This window comes from Cupressus sempervirens, chromosome 4, assembly GCF_028749045.1.
Source record: "Cupressus sempervirens isolate cs-2001-9-10 chromosome 4, ASM2874904v1, whole genome shotgun sequence".
Lineage (NCBI taxonomy): Eukaryota > Viridiplantae > Streptophyta > Pinopsida > Cupressales > Cupressaceae > Cupressus > Cupressus sempervirens.
The window spans coordinates 683,057,752-683,064,536 of NC_143121.1; the positions used below are offsets into that span (position 1 = coordinate 683,057,752).

Here is a 6,785-nt window from a genome sequence, read left to right on the forward strand (position 1 = left end):
GAAATATAAATACAATAAATATAAGTAGCATGAAATATTTAGCATAAAATAAAAATCTAACACCTATAAGAAAAAATAAAAGGAAACCTAATAGGAAAAACACAATAGGGCATCTAATTCCACAAAAGAGAGGGGGTAAGCATGTTGGGTTCACCAAAATGTATATGAAGGTGAACACACAAAACAATATGAAGAGAAATCTAACACCAAAAACAATATAGGGTGTATAATTCCACACCATAGCCCTAGGGACGCCCCTCTATATCTTAGTTTACAATTCTAGCTATAGCTATAGCTATAGTTGTGTTTTGTTTCCAAACCATAGCCCTAGGGAGGGCCCCCTACTATTCTATGGGCCAAAAATTCAACTATAGTCATCAGGTGGGTAACTGTGTCAAGTTCACAAAAATGTATAGGAAAAAATATGGTTGATGAATATGGTTTAGAATTATGCACATGAAATAGACCCTAAGCCCATATTTTACACATACATATAGATTATTATGATATGGGATGTAAATATAGGAGACTAATATTTAAATGAAGACATGAAGGGTACTTACCTCTGAAAAAGAAACAATTGAAAACCCTGTTAAATAGTCTCAAAAACTATCAATTTCTACATTTATGAACCAAAACTATGAGATCTTCAAAACCCAAATATATTTTTGTTTTACGAGGGTAGATCAACCTTGATCTAGATAGCAGGGCACAATTGTGCCCCAAAAAGTCAATCTCAGCCTACACTGCTTTGATGAAATTTCTATTTGTAGATCCCTCAAGTTCAATGAAAAGGGTATCCTAATCTGCACTTATATTCATTGTTCCACACCTATACTTTCAAGAAAAATGGTTTTTTTTGTTGGATGGGGGGTTTGACTTGGTCAAATCCCAGTTTGGAATCAACCTTGAAATATAAATGAAATTACAATATGCATAAACAAAGCAAATGGAACTATTCACCTTGCTTATATTGAAATCCTTGTAGAGGATTCAAATCCTTGAATCTAAAATTACTAATGTTCCAAATGAATGTAGAAATGTATGTAGGATGTCTCAAATCAATAGCATTAGATCTTTAACACTAATTTTGAATGGATCTTGAATTAGGAAGAGACTTGAATGGAAATAGATGAATCTTCAAAAAGAAGGCTCCATAGAGCTTGAATCCTTCAATGGATACTAATGGATCACCTTGATGAATTGAATGCTTGAAGATGGATGCTTGTTTGAACTTGATAATACTTGAATGCTTTATCATGAAAGAGTATAACTTTATCTCATCTACTTATGCCTTATTGTTGTTCTTATGTCTTAAAGAAAATGAGAGAAGGAGGCTTCCTTATATAGAGATCTAGGGTAAAAACTTCTAGATAAGGCCGACATGGGAGAATTAAATCCCAATTAACCTTAAATCCTATAAATGAAACTAGGATAACTAAAATTTAAGAGTGTACCATTATGAAACCTGAAACAATCAACCTGAAAGTGGGAAAACAACTCTTTCTAAAACTTGACATCAAAAAATATGGAACCTTGAAATTTGGACCTTGGGTTAGGGTTGAGGTTGACCCTAATCTAGGTTGGGGTTAACAAGGGCAACCTTGACCTAAAAGGTTGTCCTTGACCCTAAGGTCATCCTTGACCCAATAGTCAAGAATCTTAGGATTTTAGTCTTGAATGACACAAAAGCGCAAAAAGAAATTGGGAAATGGGGCAAAATAGGGGAAAAAGCTAGATCCAAGTCAAAGACCCATTTAAGGTTCTTGGCATGACCACAGACCACTTAATCAAAGGGCTAAACACTCTTAACATGGAAGTGCTTCCATTTTAATATGATACAAAACCATGGTTGCAGTAACATGATTAGAACAAATTGAGGAAGGGGAGAAGTAATTTTGTATGCTGGTAGCAACTATCAGCAACATCCATGACTTCAATTCAGTTAGGCTAATTGAAATTTTCTCAGAAAGGGGAAATATTATGAATATTGAATAAATGAAGAGCTTGGTACAAATTTAAATATTGATCAAATTCATAGAGAAATTGAAATCATGTTTTGGTGTGTTTAGGAGTAGCCTTCTCAGTGACCATCTATGGGAAAAGTCATTCAAATGCTATAGGGGGTTTTGCTCATGGAAAAATCCCCTCCTCCTAAACATTTAAATAGACATACATAAATAATTCTAGCAATTTACTTGAGAACTATACTTTTTAGTCTTATTATTAAGAGTAGGATAGGATTGAGTAGCTATTAATGGGATCTTGGGATCCTCTTTGTAACCATCTATAAAAATGAAGAACTCATCCTAATACTATTTAGAGCCACAAGAAATGGATTAACAATGACGCATCCATTTTTGACATCCCAATTGGGCACATTCACTATAATGCTTGTGAGAAAGTAGGCAAATCCAAGGCTTGGATGACTTCGCTTGGAATACCACTACATTGATGTCATTAATACAACAGCCCAAAAGATCACTTGGGAGTCTCCATGCCAAGGTGTTACCACAATGATCATGGTTCTTCTACTAATGGATGATAACTTGCAAATAAATGATGGTAACAATGAAGTGTTAACTCTCTAATTTTGCCAGATTCAAGCTAGAACAGGAAATGGAGTGTAGTGGACTTCAAATTTTTATCAAATAAGAAAAAGTTAAAAGAAGAATAGGAATAGTTATTCCAATAAAAATTATTTTTAGAATGGACACATGTTCATTTTGGGGTCAAAATGGGAATATAGATTCAAATTACGAGTTTCAATTTGGCGCACCAAATAGAGACTTAAATAAAAATTCTAATTTGATGCACCAAATAGAGAATTGAAAATAAATTCCAATTCTCCATTCCTATTCCAATTAAATTCTTGCATACAAACAAGCCCTTAGTGTCAAACACATAGTCATTTAGAAGGCAAAGTTAGATGGTCATCACTACGACCAAGCTGCTCTTTATATGCGGAGTCATGTTCATAAGAAAGTATGTTCCAAGCACTATACAGATCGAGAATCAATAGTGTTAAGTGTCAAAAAATAGTTAAGGCCAAGCAATGGAGAGTTTACATAAAAGTCAAGAATGAAACAAATTTTGAGGTAAAACATTTTTGAGCCAACATGGAAGGAATATTTAAAATTTGTAGAGCTTGTTACAAAGAGTTTTACATGTTAATGAAGTGGATTATAGATCCCTATGTCTTATGATCAAAGATTCAGATGGAGAGGCTAATTTTGGAAGCATCTATAAAACTCTTAACAAAACACTTTAAATAGAGAAGATTTTAACCTAGATCATGTTGTGTTATATGGTATGGCATGAAGAAGAGAAGTATATGGATTCAAACGAGGAATAATATGTGAATAGTGAATTGAAGGATTGAGATTAGATTAGAAGTTAGTGAAAGGGTTATGTTATCACTTAACAGAGCAAGTGACCTAATCATAGGAGTGAAGTGAAAGGGAAGAAAAATATTATCAGATCAAAGGAGAGAGCAAGGAGAAGACTCAAAATCAGCTTATAGAGCATACCGAGAGTTAGGTACTAAATCAGTTCTAACCAACTTGAATTAGGGGTAAATCTCTTAACAAAGTGGTCTTAACAAATCTTTGTAAATCTCCTAATAGAGTCCATTTTTTTTGTAAGTGTTAAATCATCTAACAAGGTGAGATCTAGCAGTCCCTTGTAAAAGAAATTTTTCTTTACTTTTAAATTATGTTTTAATAGTATTTATTTTAATTTGTTAAAAAAATTTATAATGACATCTAGAAACATAAATTATGTTTAATTGACCTATAGTTCTCATTTCTGTATTTAATTTAGATAGAGCCTTGTTAGTGGTACCTATAATGGGAATAATAGTGGATATGGTTTAAATGATCAAAACTTTAGATTTGTTCTTCTTACTATTGCCTCAATAAAATCTAGCTTTTTCAGTCCCTTTATCTAAAATATAACCATTTGGGATGCAAAATAAATTTATTTGTGGTTGAATAACAAGACACTGACAAAATTGACACATTGTCCTTCCAAGGAACTTAAGGTATGTAGGACAATAATATTTTAAAGTGTAAATTGAAGAAAAATGTATCTGTTCAATCGTATATACTTATCATAAATACTAAAAATGATCTCTATTGGTACCCATTTATTCATTTTTAACATATTTTGGTTGTAACAGACAATCAAAATTTGAGAAAGATTATATTGAATGAAATTTGAGAATTTGAATAGATCGTATAGATATGATTTTTAATTAGATGCCATGATTCTAGATACAACAAACACATAGTTTGTTCATAAATCAAAAAGTACAACTTCAAGCCATTACAATCAAAAGCAACTACCAACATCACTTATTAAAATAATAAAAATCATCCGACTAGCACTTTTAATCTAACCATACTACTAAAATCACCCTATTAATTGTAAATGAGAAATTAGAAAGAAATCTCATATCTAAAATAAATATTCAACAATCACAAATAACCAATTCATATGATTTGTACTTTGATAATAAGCACAACAAAGCCAATTTAATGATCACTAGCTTCATAATTATGTAGCCATCCTTAAACATCACAAACTTAGGAAGAAATTAAACTTGGAAAAATAAGTCAACTTTGACTATTTGACACTTTTAACCTAAGAATCAAGCCTTAGCATGTGACGTTTAAGTCCTCCGTAATAATTCTAATATGAAAATGAAATCATACATTTAAGTGTTAAGATGTAATCTTTGTATCTAAGAGCTTATTTATTTAATAACTAGTATCCCTAAATGGAAATTATTGTGGAGCACTCTACTTCTACTTAAATTGAAGGGCAGGTAGATAGCCTCAAGATGAGACAAGCCAGGAGGTGAACACTCCTGGGTGTGGTGATCCCAAAGAGTTCTATCATATCCAACTCTTCATCCACACTCTAGTCAAAACAATGGACAAGCTAGGCCAAAACAAGGTTCATGCTTATGTCAACCATGGTTGCCCCTAGGCATCCTCTCCTTCCTGCTCCAAATAAAATCATATCAAAATACTCTTTGTCTTTCACAACATCAACCTATTTACCCATAAATCTCTCTGGCTTGACGTCTAGAGGATCTTTCCACACAACTGGATCTCTTTTGATAGACCAAGCATTGACAATAACCCTGCTTTTCCTAGGAATGAAGTACCCACCAATTGTACAATCTTGTATAGATTCATGAGGAAGTAACAAAGGTAATGCAAGATATAACCTTAGCATCTCCTTCACCACACACTGCATGTACTCCATCCTTGCTAAATTCTCTTCACTTACATTGCCCTCTCTTCCTACAATTGCATCAATCTCCTCTTGCATTTTCTTGAGCACATTAGGGTTTCTAAGAATCTCGCTCACTGCCCATTCTAATGTAGTTGACATCGTTTCAATTCCAGCCATGAACATATCCTAAAAATATCATACATCCTTGTCACATCAAATAAAAAGAATAAAATGGTCACGCTTAAACATCACACAGTATGTAAGAAAATAAGCTTACAAAAATAAGTCAATTTTGACTAGTTAACACTTTTAAGTTTTAACCAAGCAATTAAGCCTTTGCGTATGATGTTGAAGCAATTCAAACTACGAACAAATTGAAAAAAAAAACAAAGAGTATTTGGAATTGTGACACATACGTACAAAAACGATGGCTTCAATGTTTTCTTTTGTGATTGGCCTTCCATCGAGACTTCCCATCTCTAAGAGCACGTCAATGATGCCTTTAGTACCCTCCTTCTCGTCCTCCTCTCCGCCCAACTGCATCTTCCGCTCTTCTATTATCTTTCTTATCTTTCATCAGCCGTCTCTTCACTCCTTCAAGTCCATAATTCACAGCTCCTGCGCAAGTATAACTTCAACTGCAACCTTCTTTATCTCTTCTCCGCTAGAAGTTAGTTTAGCGCCAGAGAGGATCCGCCACATCACTTCCTCCGCAAACGATGCAAAGACGTTGCTGAGATTAACAGCCTTCTTACCCCGCTCAGACATCTCCCACACTGAACGAACAGCTGAAAGCATTACTTTCTCTCTAATACAACTGAATGACTCGATCCTCTTCGCACTCAGCAACTCCAACACGCAAAGCTTCCTCATGTGCCTCCAATATGGACCGTAAGGGGCAAACACCGTGTCTTTGTAGTTATATACCAGGTATTTCCCCGGAGCATCAAGAGGCCGGCTTGCAAAAACATTATCATACGTTTTCAAGAACTCTTTCGCCATGGCAGAAGAAGAGACAACAACAGTGGGAACAGAGCCCAATCTCAACATCATGATCGGCCCATATTTCTTACCGAGGTCATAGAGATTACGATGAGGAAGGTTTTTCCCGAGGTGGTTCAGATGATCAATAATGGGCCATGCAAACGGTCCAGGGGGCAATCTCTTTCCTTAATACAATTGATGAAATAGAGAGAGATAGTTCTCTTTTTCAATAATGTGATTTATTTTGTTGCCAATGTTGAAAGCATAGATGCCTAAGAATTGGAATAAATTATACTTTGGATTTAGTTTGTAATGTAATTCAACTTAGCATAGTTGTCAAACAAAACATATGAAATATAAAGATGAATTTATTCTATCTAATATTAAATAATGTGCTTCAAAAATCTAATGATCAAACTTTGGGGGACTTTGTCTCTTTGGCATATCCTTCTTTTTTGTGGGGTGGGATAAGATCTATAGCTTCTAGCTTTACATGACTGATCCAAGCAACAATTATGGCAAATGGATGGCTACAACCAAAAATGCCACTACAAAAT

At 34.1% G+C, this 6,785-nt stretch overlaps 2 pseudogenes; both read right to left on the reverse strand.

Annotated features, from left to right (window-relative positions):
- Positions 1-5,058: 5,058 nt before the first annotated feature.
- On the reverse strand, positions 5,059-5,787 carry LOC149563099 (cytochrome P450 750A1 pseudogene; annotated as a pseudogene).
- Positions 5,788-5,853: 66 nt separating this feature from the next.
- LOC149563100 (cytochrome P450 750A1 pseudogene) lies at positions 5,854-6,297 on the reverse strand (annotated as a pseudogene).
- Between the last annotated feature and the right edge of the window lie 488 nt (positions 6,298-6,785).